A 26,195-nucleotide genomic window follows, 5' to 3' on the forward strand; every position below is an offset into this window, starting at 1 on the left:
GATAAGCAGTTCATTGTTAATAGACAATGTATACAGAGAGCCTGATATGGGCGGGGGAATTCTTCTAAGCTCTGCTGCATTCTACATCAAAGAACTCTGCGTCACAACTGCTGCACCCAGTAAACTAAGTGATACATTGTTGGAATCAGTGTCTCGTTTCCTACATTATGCTGCTCTCCGATGAGGTAGCCAAAACCTGGTGGCCGAGTCCCTTTAAGAATTTTTAGATTTTGGATTAGTAATATAAATGATTCACCAAACAGGTTAGGTGTGCGGAGTTCTTTTTTTCATACAAATACTAGTTTTCTCTGGCTTAGACAAGAATGTTTTACTGCCGTCCTGTGGTCTTCAAAGGCTAAGAAATAGACTCAGAAGCTGCATGCCATCAGGTGTTTTAGTTCATATATAATTTCCCAGATGTGAAATATATGCCACGTCAACCAATAACTAAAAAGAGGCAGCTAAAATCTCCTACTAAGCTTGAACAGAGACTGATTTAAAGAAGCACTCCTCCCTTCCAGCAAAATTGTTATCCTCTTAATATATTGCAATCATCATATTATCTAGCACTGTGTATTTACAATTGCTCATTTTGTCTTTCTACCCAGCTAATTCTTCTCTTTTCCATTAGGTCTATGACATCACGTGATTAATAACTGACTAGCTGAATCCTTTTAAGCTCTATGTAGAAACAGGAGCTCAATTTTTCCTGGATGAGTCATTAGTCAATGCAAACATCCCTGTCAGGGGGAGGAGGGAGAAAATGGGTTAGGAGAGGGGAATAATTTCTGCAAGGAAAAAAAAGAGTCTTCCTGTTTCTACAGAGCAGAGAAAAGAAAAGATTTTATTAGGTAGAAAGGCAAAATGAGCAATTGTAAGTACACAGTGCTGTATAATATGATGACTGCAATATATTAAAAAAATAAAAACATTGATGGGAGGAGCTGGAGGAGTCCTTCTTTTAGACTTAAAGGGGTTGTCAGGCTTGGGCCTCAAGTCTGCAATCACTTCATGTAACTGCAGACTTGTGAATCTTCACAGCAGGCACTGTCAGGATTCTCTCATGCTGGGATCGGGCGTGCGCATAAGATTTTAACCTTTTGTCGTATGCACACCTGTATTACAGCTCCATGTAAATGCAACACCTATACAGGTCATCAACCCTATACAGTACCTGACATGTCTCTGAATGTACCATATGAGGATATGTGCCCACGAACCGGAGTTTCTGAGGGTTTGACGTGTATTTACGCAGCGTCAAACCCGCAGCAGCCAGATGTTAAAGTATAGTGGATGGGATGTCAAGAAATCCCATGTTCACTATGCGTCCATAGTCGCCTCTTGATCACCCGCGGACACTGACATGCGGCGCATCTTTCCAGACCGCAGCATGTCAATTTCTTGCGAGTCTCCGCGTGAATATTTCTATAGAAGCATCATAGAGTGGTCTAAGGAGGGCTTACGGCTTTGCATTGTGGAGCTGTGGAGGCTCCCACAGAATAGCTCAGCTGCGTATTAGTATCTAATAAAAACTCAGAAGGAATAATATAGGAACATTATCAAATAGCTACTACTCAGGTTTCTAATAAAAATGTAAATAAAAAAAAGGATTCTGGTACAATTTTTATACATTCTGGTACAAACATATACACATCTAATATATACTTACCGTGTAATGTCTTCACATCCTGTTCCATCCAGATGTGTCCGGATCCCCGAATTCCAAGCGGCGGAAGTTCACCGACCGCCATACTGGGACACCCAAGTGATGGGTGTCTCAATATGGAAACTGCTGGTGGTACCAGCCTCTTGCGCAGTACCACCAGCGGAACACCGTTGCACCACACACACTCTGTATACATCCTCTTGCGTGGTACCACCAGAGGAACACCGTCGCGAACACGCCGCCGCCAGGATCAACCGAATGAGCCACTGACTTCCGCCATCTTTGTACAGGAGGAGAGCATGCGCAGTTTTAATGTGACCGCCGCTATCTGTCTGCACAAAGTTGGCGTTGGTCTGATTTACTGCATCTGCGCGAATTCTGTGCAGGCGCAGTGCATCATCCCGGTGGCAGATGAGGGGAGAACACAGCAAAGGAAGGAGAGAGACAGCAGACAAGGGGGATAGCACATGGGGTAGACAGGTCAAAGAAGAGAGCACAGACGGGAGAAGTCAGCACATGGGGAAAGAGTGGATAGGTGGGTGAGCACATGGGGAGGGGGGGAGAGATTCAAAGCTGCAAAGCCTGCCCCCATCATGACATTACCGCATTATAGCATCGGGCCTCCATCTAGTTTATATATAATTACAATTACATCCTACCTTAAAATGGTGCACGTAAAAATTAAAAGCCAGCCCGTATCCATAAAACAGTCGAACAGTCAAATATTTTAGTTGGTTCTGTGCAAAAATGTAATTTGTTCATTTCTTCTTGATAAAAAACATCAAGTACAATCATTGCGGAACAAATCAAATCCCGCTTACGGCTCAGTCACCAATAGGCCGCTCAGGTTATTGGGGAAAAAGCCAAGTGTAGCACTTCATATAATTGGGAAAACATTTTTTCTAATACGACTCAGCTGCTAAGAATTTAGAACAGTTTGACGGCGTTATGAGACATGGATCTCACTGCTGTGGCATATCAATTTTTCACATTCCTTTTAAAAGAAGCATTTTTTTTTTAAAAAAAAAGACAGATATAAAAGGCCAGGTCAAAAGGTTACATGGAAGAAATTGTGACTCTGAGAAGGGTAGAGGTCTATGCCATATGCATTAAATGAAAATAAAAACACAAACGTAGGCCTCATTTATCAAATCAGTTATATAAAAACTGGCAGTACGTCTGCAGCCAATCAGAGTTGAGGCCCTGGATTCCAGCAATGCGTCACTTACTGGTCTATATGCTGTTATTTTGATAAAATCACAGTTTTCTCTGCTGCTGCTGATCCAGCAGAGTGCTCAGAATGCTGAACCCTGTATAACCTCTCCTACACCAATGATTGGCAGCTTGCAATCCGTGTTGGGTGCGTGGTTACACAGAGAAGTTGACTAGGAGGTATGAGACACCTAGTCCTGTACTGATAATCTCCGGTTGATAAAAAGAGATTTTATTGAAATATTGAAATAGCAAAACACAGCCTAGTAAGTGACATATCCCTGGAATCAGGCTCCCATATTACAAGGCAAAAACCTGAAGACAGATTTCCTTTAAAGACAAAATGCAGACTAAGATTTTTCCATTTAAAGGAACCTGCAATTGTATTACCATTGAGCCGTTGTATTATATGCACATTGTTTTCTGTCATATGGTCTCATGTTACAATAAAGTGAAGCAATCTCTGTGCGGAATATGTTGGCACTATAGAAATCTATCAAATTTTAAAGGAAACAGCTGACAAGAAGCTTAGTCAAATGTTTACAATGACCCCCCCCCCCCATCAGAACGGTGATTACAGCTCTGGGATATTTTAAAGGATCAATATAAGTAAAGCAATTGTCACAGAGATATCGTGACAAAGAGGTGCCAGAAGATTGCTGCGTCTGGTTACACAAACTCTTGCACTTATTAGAACTGCTTCACCATCCTATTAAACAATGCAGGTTTCCTTGCTCTGTCATTGAAAGGGTTAATTAGCTCAGTTGATCTCCTGGAGCTCTCCATCAGAATTGTCTCAGCTGTTCTGTGTTGGCCACTCCCCTCTGGTATATATGGTCGCCACTGGCATTTGGGAGTTGCCAGGGACAGTTCACACTTCTTGGTGAAAGAGAAAGTTCAATGTTTGGAGTTTGCGGTTGGAGAGTTTTTATGGAGATTGCTGGGCTGAGTTGATCTGCGCGCTTTTCCTTATCCTCTCACATTTGGTTTCACCTTCCTATACCTCCTTTGCTTCCCACTCTGCTGTTTTGTGAGTGTATTTGTATGACTGTAGTTTTCTTTTATCCCTGTCTGATTACCCCTCTCTGTCTGGGGTTTTCCTTTACACTTAGGTCCCCGTCACACACAGCGAGATCGCTTATTTTGTGACGCATCAGCGATCTCTCCAGCGAGATCGCTGTGTGTGATGGGGATCAGGGACCGGCCCCCTGCTGGGTATCGCTGATCGTGCACGATCGTCCTGGGCCATTTTTTGATCTCTGGACGCTGGTTTCCAACGTAAACATCGGGTATCCAAGAGCCGCGCGGCTCTTAGATACCCGCTGTTTACATTGGAAACCAGCTTGCTCGCTGGTCCTGATCGCTGGAGGGGCTGTCTTGTGACAGCTCACCAGCGATCAGCCTAACGATGTCCCAGCGCTCCCATCCATGTCGGATCATTGGTGGGATCGCTGGGACATCGTTATGTGTAACGGGGCCTTTAGGCCTCACACCTCCCCAGGTGGGGGAGGGAACAGATAAGGGTTAAGTTAGTAGCATAGATAGGTACGAGACCGCGGTGTCTCCACCGTCTCCATCTCCTGTGCGCCATGCACATAGAAGCCGTCTCCTACAGAATGTCCACTTCGGACATTACCTGTCTGGATCCTGCTCATATAGGTACTATACACATGATCAGGTTTTTAAATACATAATTTAGGGACTGCTCTGATGGGGTTACCTTGACGTTTGGTAGAGCGGCTTAGTAAACATTTTTTGCAAAAAACGTATCAAACAAATACCCTGTTTTGTTATCTTTTTACCAGCACTTTACTGTTACTTTTTTTACAGCAGAGTATTTTGATACGTTTGTTTTACTGTGCTTTTCTGTGTTTCAGGCGTCTCCACCATCCAGGGTCATCCGGGGGACAGGTATAGCCTAGGGCGCCCCTAGGGATAGGTACGTGCCCAAAATCTACGTGATAGCAATACTGTCATATTATTTGGTGAGATTTTTTATTAAATAAAGACACACTATTTAGGGTTGTATATTATAGCTCAATTTTTTTTTACATTAGGACTTGGATATGTGTCAGCAAACATTTTAGGAGTTATATTTACAATTGCTTTAGTACAATATTTAGATATCTCTTTTTTAAAATTGTACATTCCAATAAATAAAAACTATTTTAATCCACGGGAGTTAATAAAATCCTACGTACAACAAACCATTTGCCTTTTAAATATCCCCAAGGATCTGTCAGTTTTTGGAATACAGTCATGCTCAATAAAGCTTTTATACTGAAGCTCACTCAATTTCAGGGTAATGTGACAGCCGGACATAAACCCCAGCACCCATCTATTGCTCAGAACGCTATACATTTACACCGATCCGAACAACAAATCTGTACATGGAGAGAAAAAAAATCCTACAATCCGGCATCAATAGAACTGGACATGAGTCAGATTATGAAACATTAGATTAAAGACAAGCTGGAATTTACAAATGCCACTATCCCATGACACTGATGGCCGATGGCTATAACAGGGGAACTCCAGACACATTCTATATAAATGAAGATGTTACATTAGTCCTCAGACATGCTGTTCGTTTAGGCTAGTTTCACATTTGCGCTTTATAGCACAGCGACGGCCAGCGCACGGCCGCCGCTAGGCCCCGCCCCCCGGCTCTCTGCCCGCCCCATCCGGTCATCGCCGCCTACTAGCGCACATGGGCGCTTGCGAACTGCGCACCCTATCTTTAGCATAGGGTGCGCAGATCGTGCGCTAGCAGGATTTTGCCGTGCGCTCCGCACTTTTGAGGGTGCGCCCGTGTGCGCCGAACGCAGCATGTTGCATTTCGGCGCGCACGGCGCACCTTCAAAAGTGCGCAGCGCACGGCAAAATCCTGCTAGCGCACGATCTGCGCACCCTATGCTAAAGATAGGGTGCGCAGTTCGCAAGCGCCCATGTGCGCTAGTAGGCGGCGATGACCGGATGGGGCGGGCAGAGAGCCGGGAGGGGGCGGGGCCTAGTGGCGGCCGTGCGCAGGCCGTCGCTGTGCTATAAAGCGCAAATGTGAAACTAGCCTTAGTAAGCTTGTACATAAAGAGATTTTAAACAAAGCTGCTCCACTGTTCAACATTGAAGTAAAATTTTCAGCAGCTTTTTTTCTTTTTAGGCTAAGAGCAGCATGATGTAGGGGCAAAGAGCCTGATTCCATGGATCACTTGCTCAGCAGCTTGCTGTAGTTTCAATACAATCAGTGTTTTATCAGCAGGAGATTTTTACTGCTGGACTAGGTGGCACGTGCCAGGCAGTCCAGCTAATCTGGGTAACCCCGCCCCCACCACTGATTGGCTGTCTCATGTGTACAAACTGCCTATAAGGAGTATGGGTGGAGTTATAGACAGTCCCGCAGTCATATCACTGACTCCAGCATGGCCCATCATCAAGACTGGAGTGAAAAACAGATGGTCTTGATGAACCAAAGCTTAAACCGTTAGAAAAATCCCTCTAACGACATGGCTGATCAATGTATATAAACCACTTACACACAGGATATAAACAAAAACATAGATTTGTATTATTTAACCACAATAGCCAATCATGTTATAATATATTATTATCCATCAATCATTTGCGATTATTACTACGGTATTTGTAAGAGATTAGATTAAAAAATAATAATAATAATAATAATACTACAAATTAAACTTTTTTTTTACAAACTTATATTAGAATTTATGAATGAAACCTTTATAAAATCGGCAAGCTGAAAAAAAAAAAAAAAAAAAAAGAAACATACTATATAGTATTTTCATTCAGAACAGGAGCCACTTATCTTTACAAAACAGATGTCCTGGGAACATTGCAAAAAGGACAAAAATATCATAAGTTAAAAAAAATAAATAAATACAGCAGTTATCAACCAAAATCTAATTTAATGACCACAGATGCAGAAAGAGAACCCTGAACAGTTTAACATCTTAATAGCGCAGGATTGGACTTTTTGGAATGATGGTCCCTGTGAAGATACTGATTAGGAAAGTCGTGCTTATTACTTTTTTTTACATAATTATATTCGGAGCTCACAATATCACAATGACTTTGGAGCAGGAAGATTAGGTTTTACATGCTGGATTTCAAAGCGAGAGCATTGTAAAGGGCTAAGTGGCAAACTTAATCAAACCTCACAGCACGATGGGTATGTTAAACACACAGCTGGCCTCGGAAGAGAATTACTTTTATTCAAAACTACTCTTTATTTTTTTATTTTTGGAATAAAAATGTCTCAAATATTACAATACAAAATGTTATCTAGCAAGATTAATCCACCAAAGCAGATTTATTAATATGAAGTCATATCTAATTTTATATTGGGAAAGCAAAAAGAATGAGAAAATAATCTCAAACAAATAGAAAGAAGGTTTATTTTTTGCTGTTATCTCGAATTTTTTTGCCCAAGATCAAGATTTCCCTCACCGGGCGTGTATAACAACGCATGCACATTGGACGGCTGCCATTTTAATTTGGGTACAGTCATGCTATAATAGGATTCAATGTCTTTCGAAGAATGAAAACCCATATTATAATCAACCATGTTGGATTTTTACAGCCTATTATTGGTCCCGAAACTTGAAAGAGGCATCTGCCATGTCCCCTCCCAACTCATATGCATGTTGATTTGCAAAGATCATATAAGAGCAATGAAAGGATTAGTCTTGTTGTCCAAATCAACGTCCAGCTACCTGCTAAAGGAATGTAGGAAATCTGTATCAAGAACATACTAGATGATAAAAAGGGCTCGTTCACGAAATACATGGCCAGGTAGATGCATAGATCCTCATAACTTTATAGATATAAATATATACCATCCACATATTTTATAGGATAACTAAAAAACCTTCACCTAAAACAGTTGGTGCACCATCAGCACCCCACTATTAAAATTACATGTTGGCCCCCAAACCTTTTGGACTAAGAAATGTTTTTTTTGCGTGTGTGTTCGGTCACATAGAGCTTCCATGTCAGATAGATGATTAGCACAGAGCTCAAGAGCAAGGAAGGGTTAACAGCGTTGTCCAGGCTTGAGGTTCAAGTTTGCAGTCACTTTATGTGACTCCAGACTTGTGAATCCTCACAGCATGCAGCGTGTGGTCAGGATTGGCTGGTGCGTGACTGCAAGTATGTGATCTAAATATATGCGGTCACGTGCTGACTAGACGTGCACGTCCTGGCTCAAAACAAGTGAATTGGGTGTGGCCAGGAACGTCTAGTCGGAATGTGGCCAGAGGTATGCACTGGATCGCCAGCTCCCAGGGAATCCTGACAGTGCACACTGTAAACATTCACGAGTCTGCAGTCACATGGAGTTTGTACACCAAGCCTGAACAACCCCTTTAAAGATCTCATACACACTAGATTAAAATTGGTCGAACCCTCCAGTCTCGGCCAACAATATATTGTGCCAACTCACCCCGAGAGAGAGATAATGTCAGGGAACGATATTCAATACTAAGGGCCAACCCTTTTTTCCTCTCTGGATTTGTCGCTGTAAGAGGAGTCTGGTAGAGGAACACAAGAGCCCTCATCCGAGTATTTGTGTATGGGGGAGTCTGGAGAGATTGATGTTGGTGAACGATAATTTGGCTAACAGCCATCTAATGTACATGTGGGCCTTAAGCATTAATGGTGAACCGTGTGGCCATCTATGGGCCCCCTTCTATTAGGAGAACAAGGTCTCTTGACCCCTTGTGAAAGTCATTAGAGAGGTAGTCGTCTACGTATGCGGCTCTTTCCATTGTAGTTTATGGAAGTTGTGAAACGCCAGGCGGTTACCCATAACCTATGAGCTGCATACATTGTCTTCTACTCTCTCTGTGAGAAAGGGACACCCATTTTTCCCAAAAGATGGGAGTTCTGGTTATACTTACACTTTTTTTTTTGTGGGGGGGGTTCAATATGGCAAGATGGTCATCCGACCAGAAACAAACTTCCCATAATAAGATGGGCACTTACAATACTTGATATGACCCTCCCTATACCAACATTTTGGAAAACTGTCTAATCAAAACCTTGTAAGTCACTTTCCTACATTAGATACCCCATAAAGCTAAAGCCAAGCGCCTTGGTTATCTTTACTTGGATCCTTTTATGCTTTACTGTTGCTACATTTTACAGAAAGCTAATGAGGCAAAATCCACAACCGAATCTCAAATAAATCAAAATTGATTATTGCTGTACCCAGGTTATATCACTTCTCTGAGCTAAAGCCTTACTAAAATGTGCAGGCTTTCTCTCAGCACATTGATCTTGGGCAGACTGCTGAAAATGCACATTTTTAAAAGTTTCTTCAACTTTCTTGGTATCCTGTAAATCTGTATTTGCTGTAAGACTGATTTGCTGCACGATTGGCTCACTGACATTTCAAATCCTAGAAAATCAAGGTCTTTGGTTATCTGCAGGAGCTGACGCGTTCCTCTAATCCGACTTACGCTCTCCGATCGGCAGGTGAGGCTCAGATGACAGTCCTGCTCCATGTTTTTCTGCATCATCTCAGCTGACATTTTAGCTTCACTGCTTCTATGTAGTTTTAACCTTCCGAGCGAAAGACATCTCCCCACGTTTTTCAAGCGCAGGCTTAAAGATTCTTTCCACAACCCAGCAATTCACCTTGATCGCTGCAAACTGGATATGAAATATATCAAACTGTCAAAGACAGTGGCACCAACAGGAGATTTATCAGAATAGATTATACCGACACAAGGGGGAAAAAGAACATCAAACGGAAGAAGGTTCTGCTGGAAAAATGAGCTGTAATTCAGAGATTCTCCGAGAATAAAAAGGAGCATCAGTCGTAACTTAAAAGATAACATGTATTACATCTTTTACATCATTTTACAAGCTCCGGTCCACGATGAAATCTCAAAATTCTAGGAAAAAAAAAAAAAAAAAACACTGGTCGCATTCGGCATAAAAAACACTGGTCGCATTCGGCATATACACACAATGCTACATCCATCAAACATGATATTAAATGAGTGAAAAGAATAACTTACTAATGAAAAGGCAGATACATAAGGTGAAGCGCCATTCTCTAGAAAGGTGAGGGTCCCATTCACCCTGATATTTATGACACATCCTAGGAATATGGAAAAACTATCCGAGATGGGACTGCTCTATTAATGTGCAGTCAACTGATAGAAGCAATGAAAAAAAAAAGTCAGAATTACTGGTTTATCAGAATCCAAACTAGAAAATTTCACAGTATCAAAGGGTTAATCCGGCCTTAGACTACAAGTCTGCAGATACTCTATGTGACTGCAGACTTGTAAATCCTCTCATCGCACGCACTGTACGCTGTTAGGATTCTCTGATGAAAGTATGAGATTTGCATACGTGTGGTCACGTGCCAACTAGACGTGCGCAACCTTGTCCCACAGAAGTGAATTGAGTGAGGCCGGACAAGTCTAGTCGGATTGTGGCCGGGAATATTCAAATCGCATTCTCTCCTGACACGCACTGCAGAATCCTAGCAGCGGGCAGAGCGCATGATGTGAGGATTCACAAGTCTGCAGTCAAATAGAGTGACTGCATGCTTGTAGCCTACTGCTGGAAAACCCCTCTAATACTGTGAAATTTTTTAGTTTGGAATATGATAAATCATCAATTCTGACAACCCCTTTAATAAACTGTTAGTACTTCGAAAAAGTAGAAAATCCAATATTTGTAGGCACTTCCACAGAGAAATAAAGAATCACAATGGGCCCTTTTTTAATTCAGTCACTAATATGGACACCATTAAAATGAATGACCAGGCTGAAATGAAAAGTCTGCAGTCACTCTATTTGACTGAAGGCTGCTGAATTGTGACAGTGAGACGATTTACCTGTATTCCACATGTGGTTGGGCAGTCATATGACCGCATGTCTACAATTTGCATATTTAGGATCACGTGTTGACTAATCTTATCTACCCTTTCTCAATAAAAAAGAATGATGATAAGTGCAGGAGACTAGTTGGCACATTATTGCACGTAGGCAAATCACATATATGGTCACATAACGGCCCACCCGCACAGGGAATTCACACAGCACACGATATCCTCCGGTTCATAGCCGGGCAATATATCCTCTGGATTACAGTCACTAAACATGCCAGTCCTCCTTTGACCTGTTGCTGTGAGTGACTGCACCGCCATGTTAATGTGCTACTCACAGCATTACATAGTACACGATAACCTCCCGATCGCAGCCGGGAACCATATCCTTCAGTTTACAGTCACTAAACACACCAGTCCACCTTCGAGCACAGGACAGTCTACCTCCAGTTCACCAGTTTCTGTGGGCGATTGCACCGCTGTGGGTGCCAGGCCCTTGAGCTGCCTTGGCTCCACTTGCCTGTGTTGCCTCACAAAGATGGAGCACTGCAGAGCCGACTGCTCTGCCCTCTAGCACATACCAGACTGACACTCAACCTGACACACCCAAACCCTATACTGCAGGGTTTTTAACTAGACACCTGTGGCCTTGGGCCACATGGAAAACCCGGGCAGGAATGAAACAGATTGCAACACTACCATCTACAGTTTGTTGCAAAACCCCAAAACCCAGAGCAGGTTTTCCCTAAAACTGCCTTGGATAACCAGCATGATAAAGTCATAAAAAAGAACACTAAAATCTACCATTCAATAAAGTAGGGGGTTTCTTGGATTTTATATAATTTGGCTCGATGATAGGAATGTCATAAAATAAATAACCGTTACGTACTGCTTGAGACCCCTAGTTCTCCAGCACTCTTGGTGCTGGAACTGATGATCTCCTGACCATCAGTCACCTGACTGTTGCGACCAATCAATGGGCACGTACAGTACATGCAAATCTCACCAATAAGGCCATTGATTAGAGCAGTCAGGTTACTGATGGACATGATATCATTACTTCTGGTACCTGTAGAAAGCACTGGAAAAAAGGTGCTAAAGTGGCAAATAAATAGGTAGACAATTATCATCGCATTTTATAAAATTCCCTATTGTAACCCCTGTCTCCCTCAAAAAAGTAAAATAACTAAATAAATAAAAATGTAATATCCTTAGTCCAATCAGGGATTTTAACATACAAAAAAAATGAAAATTATCCCCATATTTTGGTTCCGCAGTGACCTTCGTATGGCCTGTAAGGAGGTTACATGCATACTATTAACCCCAAGGCCTGGAGAATATTCTCATCATATGATACCATCCGAAAAAGAAAGCGTCCATTGTTGGATTTGCCGAAGTCTAGTCATCAGTAATGGAACATGCATCCTTGACTACAAATTGCTAATACGCTGACCTTTCAGAAGAAAGGATGCTTTAGAATGTTCGAATATTATAAAAGAATGTGCGAAATCAGGTCGTAATAAAGGAGTTTACCATACAACAGCAGGCTATAACAAAAGACACAAAGCCCGAGAAAAACACCGATAACGCAACGAAACCGTAGCAGGTACCAGCAATATTCTACCCGAAAAATAGAAAATGCTCTGGCTCGAAAAAACAATCAGCAATGTCACAGCGTAGGCAAAACCAGACAGACAAAACACCGTGGCTTCAATCTATAGGGCTACGTTCACACGATGAGTTTGTGGCGAGTTTATGTCGCTGCTTATTTAATAAAAGCTCCATCTAAAGTGAAACCCTGATAGAAAGTTAGAGTGCAGCCTAATAGACAATTAAAGGGATTGTCCATCTGTCATTTCTTTAATATTCTATAGACTTCCGGTAAGTAAAAATTAAAAAAAGACAGCTGTACTTGCCCCCCTGCTGCTCCACCTCTCCTGCTCCTGATCTTTGATGATATGGACGCAGAGGTGACGTAACATCACATGACCACTACAGCCAAACCACGTGATGCAGTGAGGTCAATGCTGCGGTCATATCAAAAAAGGGCAGCAGCAGACAACCCGGGCTAGAGCGGTGATTATGTGCTTGTTTTTTTTTGTTTTGTTTTTTTTTTTAAATCATCCATAGGTTTCCATTGTATTGTAATTTCTCAAAGACAGATATTTCTAAAATTATCTTCTGTGGTGCCGTTAAAGGGAATCTGTCACAAAGCTAATATGAGAGCAGCACAGTGTAGAGACAGAGGCCCTGATACCAGCGATGTGTCACTTACTGGCCTGCTTGCTGTAGTTTTAGTAATACCACTGTTTCATCAGCAGGAGATCAGGCTGCCAATCAGTGGTGTGGACAGGGTTATACAAAGCTCAGCATTCATTGAACTTGTAGATCTGCAGCAGAGAAAACAGTGACTATCAAAACTGCAGCAAGCGGCTCAGTAAATGATACATCGCTGGAATCAGGTTCCCTGCCCCTACATCATGCTGCTCTCTGAAGTGGAAGAAAAATCTGGTAACAGATCCCTTTAACAGTATTTGGAGACATGCTTAATAGCAGTCACATAAACGGTAGTTAAAGGAAATCAGTCAGCAGGTTTTTGCTATATCATCTGATAGTAGCATGTGGCAGGGACTGAGACCCTGATTCCAGCGATATATCACTTAGCTTGCTGCTTAACAGCTTTAATGTAAATTGACAGAAAGATGCTAGTTAGTGATGGGGGCTGGGTTGGACTAGGAGGCGCTGTTAGCAGCTTGTTCTGAAGTGATAATTCTTGTTGATAAAACGCTGATTGTGTTGAAATAGCAAATCACAGGCCAGTAAGTGATATAGCTGGAATCAGGATCTCTGCGCCTACATTTTTCTATTATCAGATTCCAGAGAAAAAAAATGCTGCGCGATTCCCCGTAAAGACGAAAGACTGAAGATGCTGATTGACTTCTACAGAAGGGTCTTGTGGGCAGGTTTTGTGACAGAAGTAGTAATGCGAGGAGGGGGAGGAGGTGAGCTGTGGCAATCACTATTTGTGAATGTTGGGATCTGTGTTATCTAGTCGGCTGTGAGTTAATTGCCTTTTCGCCATATTATGCAGTCCCTAAATGTACTATAACAATCATTGTTGGCCGTTCAGATCACATTTCTAATCATTGCTTACATAAAACTGCAGAACTGCAAAAACATTTTTGGAGCGGAGGAAGGACACTTCACTTGCATACTGATTAGATCCATAGGGATGCATGCCAGTGTCCAGTGTGTACAAATATATATTAATTACAAATTAGTGAGATAGACAGCCTCCATGGAATTCTAGCCATGATCTGGAATACGGACTCTCAATTAGAGCCAGGGCCCTACTTAGAGCATTGTCAATGGTCATCAACACCGCTAACACAAGCAGGAAAAGTGCAGCCAGACACTATTCCCGGATTATAAAAGGGCGTCTCCACGTCTATAAAACAGACGGCCTGTCCTTGGAGCGATCATTTACATGTCACAATCACACGTACTATAATATTTTTATGTAAACATGATCCATTCCACTAACAGCAAACTATACTGCATTGGACAACTATTACTACATGTACTATAGAATTGTCTAATTCTGTCTGTCTGTCTGTAATGGAAATCCCACTTCGCTGATTGGTCGCGGCAGTTAGGCTGCGACCAATCAGTGACAGTTGCTTAGTCGTCGTGGCAACACGGCCGCATCGCTTATTGTACAGGCACATTACAGCCATTAAAGGCATCACTGCTGCGTTGCTCATTACACAGGCACAGTCCTGTACATATTCTGGAGTACAATACATTAGGTAATTAGGTAACAGTAGAACAGTGACTGCAGCTCTGGGTGTAACTTGCGTACAATACATTAGGTGACAGCAGAAAAGTGAATGCAGCTCTGGGTGTAACTGGAGTACAATACATTAGGTAAGAGCAGAACAGTGACTACAGCTCTGGGTGTAACTGGACTACAATACATTAGGTAAAAGCAGAACAGTGACTGCAGCTCTGGGATTAACTGAAGTACAATATATTAGATAACAGCAGAACAGTGACAGCAGCTCTGGGTGTAACTGGAGTACAATACATTAGGTAACAGCCGAACAGTGGCTGCAGCTCTGGCTGTAACTGGAGTACAATACATTAGGTAACCGCAGAACAGTGACAGCAGCTCCGGGTGTAACAGGAGTATAATACACTAGATGGTGGCCCGATTCTATCGCATCGGGTATTCTAGAGTTTCTGTTAAAATAAAAAATAGTTATATACTCACCATCCGACGACCCCTGGACTCAGTCCCTCCTCTCACCACGCTCCCGGCATCTTCCGGTCCCAGTAATGCCTAGTGAGAAGGGCCGGAGATGACGTCACTCTCGCGAGAGCGCGACATCATCAGTGGTGTTTCGCGCTAAGCATTACTGGGACCGGAAGATGCCAGGAGCGTGGTGAGAAGAGAGAAAGAGTCCGGGGGCCGTTGGGAGGTGAGTATATCACTATTTTTTATTTTAACAGACTCTAGAATACCCGATGCGATAGAATCGGGCCACCATCTAGTATCTGTATAAGTACAGAGGCCGATACCATAATTGCCTTCCAGTCCTGGGATCTATGGGCCAAAGCTGACCAGATCCAGCTATTGCGCATGTGTGCTTTCTGACATAAGAAAGTTATGTGTTGTGAATTCACTTTCTGGTCTACCTCTGGTTGCTGGTGAGGGTGGTCTAGCTGGTTGTATTGACAGGAGTCGTGAGTTCTCTTTCCGGGCTCCCTCTGGTGGTTGCAGGAGGTAATGAAGCTGATCTAATTAACAGAGACCTGCCACCTGATAATGAGGACAACGATTGGACATCTGGAGTCTCTGACTGGATTTAAGACAGCCGACTCCCTCTCTCTCTGCTGGTGATTTTTCCTGCCTCCTGAGGTCTTAGTTTCCAGTTCAGTCCCTGCATTCTAAAGCTAAATGTTCTTTGCTATTGTTCACATTTGATTTGGTTTTGTCCATTCAGTTTTGTGTGTTCAGCCAGCCCCGGCTGGGGCTGTGCTTAATTTCCATCCTTATGTTACTGTTTGTGCCAGTTTGCTTTTTGTCCCTTATTAGATTGGCCTCTTTTTGCTCTGTTTTCAGAATATGCCAGAGTGCTGATATAGTGAGTGAAGTCTAGTGACTTGTTTTTTTTTGCTATCAGAAGTATTGGACAGTTTTGTAGGGTTTTTTCGCGTGATTGCAGACAATATCTTTCCTTTCCTGTCCTTTCTAGTTAGTGTGGGCCCCATCGTTTGCTCAGCCTATTTTCCTACCTGTGTTTGTGTTTTCATCTTGTCTCACCGACAATATATGTTTGGGGGCTATCTATTCCTTTGGGGTCTGCTCTGGGGCAGTTTAGGCTTCCCCTTTTTTTTGCTTTAGGCTTATTTAGTCCTCCGGCTGTGTCGATGAGTCTAGAATCATCGTAGGTACGCTCCACGGCTACTGATAGCTGTGTGGATAGGATAAGGCGTCTGCAATCCGCTTAGTTACCAACCACTCTGGTTTTCTGTGGCTTAGCTTGGTCTTGTTTTCCTCCTCGGTGACTCAATCATAACAGTTATGTGTAGAGGCAGATGAGAAAGATTTAAAGGTTATCTGTCAGCAGGTTTTTGCCATCTCATCTGAGAGCAGCATAACGTAGGCAAAGGGAAGCTGAATCCAATGACGTATCACTTAGATTACTGGGTGCAGCCGTTCTGACACAATCATAGTTTTTAGGTTTAGCAATGAAGCAGAGCTGTGGAAGCTAACCCCGCCCACACCAGGCTCTCTGTATACAAAGTCCATAGACAAAGAGGGGCCTATCACAGAAGGGGGCGTGCCATACCAGGGCTCACATGACCAGCTTGTCACAACAATTTAAAGTACCTAGTGTTAAAACAATTATTGTAAGCAAAGAAAATCAGGGAGCTTGATAAGAGAGGCATCGCTGAAATCTGTGTTTTAACCCCTATCTCATGCTGTATTCAGATTACCTAGCAAAAACCTGCTGACAGATTCCATTTAAGAGCATATTATAAGTGCTAGGCAGTGTCGGACTGGGGTGTCTTTCACTACAGATGTAGCAAATGTGGTCATGACTCCATACACCATTCTGATAACTTAGCATAGTACGAGCCATTGATTGATCTCAATTTAGTTGGCAAATTACACTTTTTTTGTGTCGCGATATCCCATTGTCCGGTAGTGTCTTAGTCAATTTAACCTTTGCTAAATTTGTACATAGATGTTACTTTTACATTGCAGGATCTTGGTAAAGCAGATACGTCGGTAATCAGCAGCTGCCAGACTACAGCCTGCAAAACTCCTTTAAAACACCTTAATGACCGCCAATACGTCTTTTTACTGACCTGAGATATAAGAGAATAGCCTCCCCATACAGGTGACAATCCAGCAGCTGTCGGCAGTACACTATAGCTGACAACTTGCTGCATCAGCCACGATCAGTGTTTGCTTCGTCGATATCTGTTTAACCCCTTAGATGCTTCTGTCAAAAGTGACTACATCATATAAATGGTTAACAGAGTGGGTCTCCCTCTTTAACCCCATTGGCACCCTGAGATCATGAGTGTGTGCTCCTGATGTTTGCCACAGCAATCCAGGACCAAATAGCGGCCTTAGAGTCTCCCGGCTATAGCGGCCTGTTCAGAAGTTACCGACATATAGGTGGCAAAAATTCACTTTTTCATTCCTGTCATGTCGTTTGCATTAATTCCTGAACAGCACCTGAAGGGTTAATAAAGTACCTGACAGCAGTTTTCAATAGGTCAGGGGGTGCTGTTTTTAAAATGGTATCAGTTTGGGGGGTTCACAATATATAGGACCACCAAAGTCAGTTCAACCATGGATAGGTCCCTAAGAAAATAAATTTTGTAAAATTTCCTTGAAAAAAATGAAAAATTACTACTACATTTTTAAACCTCCTAAAATGCTAACAAAATAAAAGGAAATTTTACAAATGGTGCTGATGTAAAGAAGACATTAGAAAAATGTTATTTATTAAGGTTTTTTCAGTGGTATGACTATCTGGAATAAAGGGATAATCATTCAAAGTTTGAAAATTGCAAATTTGTTAACATTTTTCTCAAATTTCTGATATTTTTTGTAAATAAAGACAAAACATATCAACCTAAATTTACCATTATCATAAAGTATAATTTGCCACCAAAAAAAACAATCTAAAAATCATTGAGATTTGTTGAAGCGTTTCAGAGTTACCAAATAAAATGACACTGGACAGATTTAAAAAATTTGGCCTGGTCACTAAGCGGTTATACTACTGACTACGGATGTAGCTGCTCATACAGGGTCCTCAAAATCTTTTTTGCTCAAATCTAAAGTATAGGTAATATCTATATACAAATCTAACAAAGGTTAAATTGACTAAGATACTAGCGGACAATGGGCTCCTCTTCACTCTATATACTACCCCTATTGGACAAACATTAGCAGATTTGGTTTCCAGCATTATCTCTGTGCTGATGACCCCCAAGTAAACACATCTTCTTTTGACATCACTCCCACCTTAATACAAAATACTAGGGATTGTCTGTCCGCTAACCTCAAGTTCTCACTCTATCGGAAGCTGAATCTCTCCAAAACTGAATTCTCGTGTTTCCTCCCTATACTAACCAATCTATATCCAATATTGCAATTGCCTTGGATGGTTTAACCATAACTCACAAGCAGCACGCTCGCTGTCTTGAGGTTATAGTTGACACAAAACTTTACTTTATTCCCGAAATCCAATCGCTCATGTTACCTGCTTCTTATAAATATCTCCAGAATCCGACCTTTTGAAACTGCAAAAACGGTTACTGTCGCTCTTATTCATTCTCGTCGGGACTTCTGTAACTCTCTACTGATCGGTCTCCCTCTTATCTAACTTTCTCCTCTCCTATCCATCCCAAATGCGGCAGCTAGGTTGTATTTCTGTCCAGCGGCTACACTGATGTTTCTACCCTGTGCCAGTCATTACACTGGTTGTCCATTCGCTACAGAATAGAATACAAACTTCCCAGTTCTACAGTACCCTATATCTCATCCCTCATCTCTCGATCACTCTACCAGTGCTCTTCGCTCAGCAACCAATCTAAGACTAACATCATACATAATCTGAACCTCCCACCTCCGTCTTCACGACTTCTCTTGTGCTGCGCCAGTTTTCTGGAATATACTACCCAGGATAATCCGACTAATACCTAGTCCCCACATTTTTAAAAGTGCTTTAAAACCACATCTCTTTAGACAGGCCCATCGCTTTAATTCACCAACCTAACTCTCCCCTGTTCCCTCTTTCTAAATGATGCAGCTTATTTACAATGTCTTAGTTATTATAATGATGGCTGGACTGTACATAACAGCACGTTATACCCAATGTCCCTCCCTATTTCTTAATGGAATGTAAACTTGGGAGGAGGACCACCACTCCTCCTGCAACTGTTGAACTGTGTTACTTCGAGATGTCTTTATTGTTTGAACAGGTCCCCACTAATTATAAAGTGCTACAGAATTTGTTGGCGCCATATAAATAAATTTATTTGTTCTATTAACTCCTCTATTTATTTTTAGGCTAACACGATAAAAAAGTTTACTAGTAGTTCCATCCTAAGCATGTATGGTATATACACTCACTGGCCACTTTATTAGGTACACCTGTCCAACTGTGTGTTAAGACTTAATTTCTAATCAGCCAATCACATGGCGGCAACTCAGTGCATTTAGGCATGTAGACATGGTCAAGACAATCTCCTGCAGTTCAAACCGAGCATCAGTATGGGGAAGAAAGGTGATTTGAGTGCCTTTGAACGTGGCATGATTGTTGGTGCCAGAAGGGCTGGTCTGAAAATTTCAGAAACTGCTGATCTACTGGGATTTTCACGCACAACCATCTCTAGGGTTTACAGAGAATGGTCCGAAAAAGAAAAAAAATCCAGTGAGCGGCAGTTCTGTGGCCGGAAATGCCTTGTTGATGCCAGAGGTCAGAGGAGAATGGGCAGACTGGTTCGAGCTGATAGAAAGGCAACAGTGACTCAAATTGCCACCCGTTACAACCAAGGTAGGCAGAAGAGCATCTCTGAACGCACAGTGCGTCGAACTTTGAGGCAGATGGGCTACAGCAGCAGAAGACCACACTGGGTACCACTCCTCTCAGCTAAGAACAGGAAACTGAGGCTACAATTTGCACAAGCTCATCGAAATTGGACAGTAGAAGATTGGAAAAACGTTGCCTGGTCTGATGAGTCTCGATTTCTGCTGCGACATTCGGATGGTAGGGTCAGAATTTGGCGTAAACAACATGAAAGCATGGATCCATCCTGCCTTGTATCAACGGTTCAGGCTGGTGGTGGTGGTGTCATGGTGTGGGGAATTTTTTCTTGGCACTCTTTGGGCCCCTTGGTACCAATTGAGCATCGTTGCAACGCCACAGCCTACCTGAGTATTGTTGCTGACCATGTCCATCCCTTTATGACCACAATGTACCCAACATCTGATGGCTACTTTCAGCAGGATAATGCGCCATGTCATAAAGCTCGAATCATCTCAGATTGGTTTCTTGAACATGACAATGAGTTCACTGTACTCAAATGGCCTCCTCAGTCACCAGATCTCAATCCAATAGAGCATCTTTGGGATGTGGTGGAACGGGAGATTCGCATCAGGGATGTGCAGCCGACAAATCTGCGCCAACTGTGTGATGCCATCATGTCAATATGGTCCAAAATCTCTGAGGAATGCTTCCAGCACCTTGTTGAATCTCTGCCACGAAGAATTGAGGCAGTTCTGAAGGCAAAAGGGGGTCCAACCCCTTACTAGCATGGTGTACCTAATAAAGTGGCCAGTGAGTGTATATATCTACATGATATGCAATAAATGCGGTACTTAGTCCCAGAGGTGGAGCTTGTATAAAAAAGCAAAAAAACATTAGTTTCCTCCGACCCATAGATCGACCCACTGAAGTGTTTGGAGAATGGGAAAGCCAGGATTTAGCAAACCTGTGTCAGGGGATGGTGTGAATATGCCATAAATGCCTTAGGGGGATTACTTGTGATGTACAATCTAGCTTTGGTTTCTAAACTGTTAAGAAACACTACAGCACCCAGCATGTCCTGAAAGCCTGCAGATGTTTGGGCAGGCTGGAAAAGGCACCTTGTAATGACAGCAGGGTTAGTCAATATACTTACCGATTTCCAAACTGCTTATTCTTCAAATTCAAAGCACTTTATTAGTGTGAATGCATAAGAGACTAGGATGGCAGTGCCACGGAGTAGATAATATGTACATGTAAGAGAAACCGAGAAAATAAGGGGTCTACCTGGAGATTTACCAACTCCCCTGTGGGCCAGTCCTCGCCTGGTGCAAGAGTAGAAGCCACACTTGGGGTTGGCACCATAGGAGGTCATCAATGCCGACCCGCCAGCATATCAGAGGTCTGTGGAGGCAAATGACTGCACAGACATATTCCGGACCATGGTAGCATCTACCTTGAGCTTTACAGCCATCCTAAACGTATCCTGCCAGATTGATAACGAAAGATCTCGGAGCTTTTCACCATTTACTGTGGAGGAAGATCTTCCTGGATCTTGTGGGTAAATGAAGCCTCTCCTGACGTAGCAGCGGATGTGGCTGAATGATAGAGATGGCATATTTAATAGCTTTACTTTCTCCCGATAACGATTCAAGGAAATGGTTACTGTTAAGTGCATCACAAAACCGGGCTTCCCAGAATTAGCCACGATGAGATTAATCTACTGTGTCGTAGTAATAAGACTGTGGCTGCTGGTCATTGTTCTAGCTTCATGTGATTGGCATATCCAATATGCTCATGCCCATATCCACAAAGCTTACGCCTGCATACAAGGAACAAAGATGCTGAGGAAATACCTAACCAGAACGCGCTGTGTGGACAAAAGTCATAGAATTTCCGTCAGCTCCATAGAGAATGAATGGCAGGTGCAATGCGGCTCTATCCTAACAGGCATACATGTTCCCCAATCCACTGATCGGCGCAGGACCCACCAATCAGCAAGTTATCACCTATCCTTGCTCACTTCACTAGCAAAGCCAGCCCCCTTCTCTGCCATGACTGATGCACAATGGCAAAAATGGAAGCTGGCACGTGTAGGCGGGCTGCTCTGCGGGAATGAAGGGGCTTGGGATTCCAAAACAGTTTCTTATTAACACCAACGCGTTTCTGCGCCGGACCGCTGCCATTCTCAAGGTATAAAAACCAAGTCAATGACTGAGGCACAGACGGAGGGAGGGCAAAGCTAACGAACGGAGCCTTACAGCCAGCCCCCTTCATGATATGAAGACACACAAGGGGGATTCTGAGGGCTGTGGTGGCACAAATGCAAAAATAAAGGTTTTCTGGACCCAAAAAAAGAGGGTTTAAAATCTGACCAACGAGACAGCATTCAGCATTAAAACGTATATAAAAGTTTTATTTTACAATTTTGACAACAAGTAAAAGAACTTATTATTATCTCGCCGGAAAACTCTTTAACTCTATGACCGTGCAGGGGACTTGGTGTTCGGTATCGGATGCACAGTATTTTATGATTGCCCACTGAACTCATCCATACAAACACCTGGGATGTCAGTGAATAAAGTCCAAGTACTTCTCCTTCCCTCCACTGATCAGGCGGCAGGTGACAGATTCTCTAGGATTCCTGCATTAGCTATATAGAACATGCAGAGAATAATGTCGATCATGTAAATGTAATGTTTTAACAAGATGAAAATTGCAACTTCCAGAGATGTATACATAACAGCAAACCCCAATCAATATATCGAAAGAAAGCAAAATATCCCGTGCAATACTTCAATCAATGTAATGTAACCATCGGGGCGGAAATCTAATTAGTGGTAAAGTGCTATTAGTATAAGATGTTCAATTAGCATGGGCACGGATTAGCACTATGTACAATGACAGATTAACAATCAAGGATGGATTAAATGATGTCTATAATCCTCCAACACAAAAGAGGTCTGCTCATATTTATTGGTGGGTCATATGTGCAGTACCTTATGAAACCAGTGTGTGGCGACGTCATGTTTCTCCTTTCCACTAATAGGGGTATTTGCAGGTCTGAGGAATCAGCTTTATGTCAGATAACGGACCGGTATAAGAACTGCCTCAAGTAGGATTATAAACCACCATTGCATGTAGCAGAAATGATCATCTATGGGTAACAGTTAGACCCAACCACATAAAATACAAGAACACGTCCCAAAACAGATGGGATAATTTTGCATGTTACACCCTAGTACTTTATTAATTCTTCTGTCATTAATGAAACGATGGATTTACTCTTTTAAAGGCGAATCTGTCACCAGGTTTTGCTTCAAAGCAAAAAGATAGAGACAGAGACCCTGAATCCAATGATATGTCATTTATTGGGCTGCTTGATGCAGTTTTGATAAAAACATGATCTAATGCTGAGCTCTGTATAACCCCACCCACACCACAGATTGGCAGATCTTTGTGTACAATGTGCATAGGCAGAAAGCTGCCAATCAGTGCTGAGGGCGGGATTATACAGAATTCATGAATATTGAGGATTACCTGGCAGCTTATTTATTCTTCCTCTAGTAATCATCTCCTCCTGATAAAACTGTGATTTTATCAAAATTACAGCAGGCAGCCCTATAAGTAAAATAATGCTCAGGGTATCTGTCCCAACATCATGCTACTCTCAGATTGAAATGTCAGAAACCTGGCGACCGAATCTGTTAAAGAGAACCAGTCAGTAAGACTTAAGCTAAGAAATCGGAGGCAGCGCAGGACAGCGTAGGGTGAAACATTTCCAACAATACACATTTCGCCGTCCACTAGTGCTGTGTTACACCGAAATTTGTCTTTTATTCATATACAAATAGCTTTGCAAGTGTACAGGCGAGCACTCGCCTACTCACCGACAACACCCCCGCCTCTTGTTTGACAGTGCAGCACAGGTTCGGCAGCACAACATCACTTCTGTTCTCCACGATCAATCAAGAAGTGGGGTCGGTGTTGGCAGGGAGGAGTGAAGAGGAGGTGAGGACTACAAGGACATCAATACTCCCACCAGTTCACTCGCAAATCTAATTTGAATATGAATAAAATCCTAAATTCCATGCAACGTAGCACTGGACAATGATGAGATGGGTATCGTTGGAGACGTTTCGCCCTACATCCTGCTTCTCCTCAGGTTCTTAGTAAAAATCTTGTTTACTGATCCCATTTAAAAGAATTCTTCTAATTTGGTAAAGACTAGGAAGAACAAACCCCATAACATCCGAGTTACATATTTTATATATTTATACTGTAATATTATATATAGCTTGATATTATACCGTTTACATTTTTCAAGTTTTACAGACTGTTTTTCTACGGTCACATTTTTTATGATCTTAAAAGAGCAGCTAAAATGGATTTCTCTAAAAGGGCTTAAAAATGTCCCACGAACGTGAGTTAAAATGATAGGAGTTACGCTCTTAGGTTGCCTAAAAATGTGCACAGAGAAGCATAACGAAGGGAGGAAACAATGCTATGACTGCGGTCCAACCGCTCATCCGTGTAATAAACAGGGAAGGGAGTAGAGTCTACAAGTGTTATTAGTGGTAAAATATTCTTGGTATGAAATGAAGAAATAGGAGTACGGTAACATTTAACATTTTATTCATTTTTTTCATACATTGTCTTCTATATATCCCCTTTTAAATTATTTCAATTGTTGTAACCGTGTTTTTATTATGTCCGTGTAATTGTCCTTTCCTTCATTTTACCCTAATCATGCTTTTTACTGAATTATTTTTAACGATTGCACCTTAATTGCTATTGGCTGTCAGTCCCTTTATATGTTCCCTTTTCCCCACTTCCTGTACATGCCACCTGATGAAGACTGAGGTTATCCGTCGAAACGCGTAGTGGAACTTAGTAAAAGAAGAAATCTACCAAGTATACCATCCTCCTTCTTATCCTTTGCGTTTCCCTGCGACCGGGCTTTCTCTGCTGTCCGCAATCTATAGTGCACGACCCAGTCCATCAGCTATAACAGTAGTCTGTGGCCGTAGAACAGGAGCCTCTTAACTGAAGACATCTGAGGATTTTCTTTTGGTTAGACCCTTGGCTCGACATCACATGTGCATCACACTGCAACAATGATGTCCCGCCAGAACAGCTAATCGAAAGGAGAGCCGTGGAGGTCTTTAGGTAGTAGGAGGATCTCACAGCGCCCATCCTACTGCCACGGATTACGGTCATGCCCAATTAACACCTTCAATGATATGGAAGAAAACTTTCCACTCAGTAGATTAAATTACATAAATGATTTAATAAGCAATCTAACAATAAAGGTTCACAAACGTTTTTCTCTGCATTAGACCTTCCTCAGTGTGCCTATTGTCCAACTGAAAAGATATCAGATTACGCTTTATCCCCTGGATTTGTTAGGAAGTGCTGACGAGGTGTCGATCGCTGGTTCAAATGTGATCATAGAATCGTAGAGTTGGAAGGGACCTCCTGGGCCATCTGGTTCAACCTCCTGCTCAAAGCAGGATTCGCTAAATCATCCCAGTCAGATGTCTGTCCAGCCTCTGTTTGAAGACTTCTATTGAAGGAGAACTCACCACCTCTCGTGGCAGCCTGTTCCACTCATTGATCACTCTAACTGTCAAAAAGTTTTTCCTAATATCTCATTTGTGTCTCCTCCCATTCAGTTTCATCCCATTGCTTCTAGTCTCTCCTTGTGCAAGTGAGAATAAAGATGATCCTTCTACAATGTGACAGCCCTTGAGATATTTGTAGAGAGCTATTAAGTCTCCTCTCAGTCTTCTCTTCTGCAAGCTAAACATTCCCAAATCCTGCAACCTTTCCTCATAAGACAGGGTTTGCAGACCGGTCACCATTCTGGTCGCTCTTTTCTGAACTTGCTCCAGTTTGTTCATGTCTTTTTTAAAATGTGGCGACACAACTTTATCCTTGACCTGTCTGGTGTGTTCCTTGGTTTTCATGATGTTGTTTGATCCCTAATTCTCAAACAAAACTCTGAAGCCTTCACAGAACGGCTGTAGTTATACTGAGGATAAGGCTAAGTGCACACGTTGCAGAAAATTTCTGATCAAAAACCTGACTCCCTTCCCAGAAACCGCACCTATTTTTCCACAGCGGTTTTTGCACGGATTTGATGCGTTTTTTTCCGCAGCGGTTTCAAAACGCATGGAAGAAGCCAAAAACGCTGAAAAATCCGCAAAATTAATGAGCATGCTGCGTTTTTTACAGCGATGCGGTTTCTTCGCGGTAAAAAACGAATCAATGTGCACAAAAAGTGCAAAATGCATAGAAATGACTGAGCTTATTTTTAGCGGTTTTATAGCGGTTTTATAGTGAAAACCGCTAAAAAAATGCTAAAAAAACGCTGTGTGTGAACACAGCCTAAGGCTAT

At 42.3% G+C, this 26,195-nt stretch overlaps 1 protein-coding gene across 8 annotated transcripts in view; it reads right to left on the reverse strand.

Annotated features, from left to right (window-relative positions):
* Window positions 1-26,195, reverse strand: part of DIP2C (disco interacting protein 2 homolog C) — a 535,770-nt gene that overhangs the window by 377,889 nt on the left and 131,686 nt on the right. The gene's annotated exons all lie outside the window — the stretch shown is intronic.

This window comes from Dendrobates tinctorius, unplaced genomic scaffold, assembly GCF_039654945.1.
Source record: "Dendrobates tinctorius isolate UK_male_01 unplaced genomic scaffold, ASM3965494v1 ptg000070l, whole genome shotgun sequence".
Lineage (NCBI taxonomy): Eukaryota > Metazoa > Chordata > Amphibia > Anura > Dendrobatidae > Dendrobates > Dendrobates tinctorius.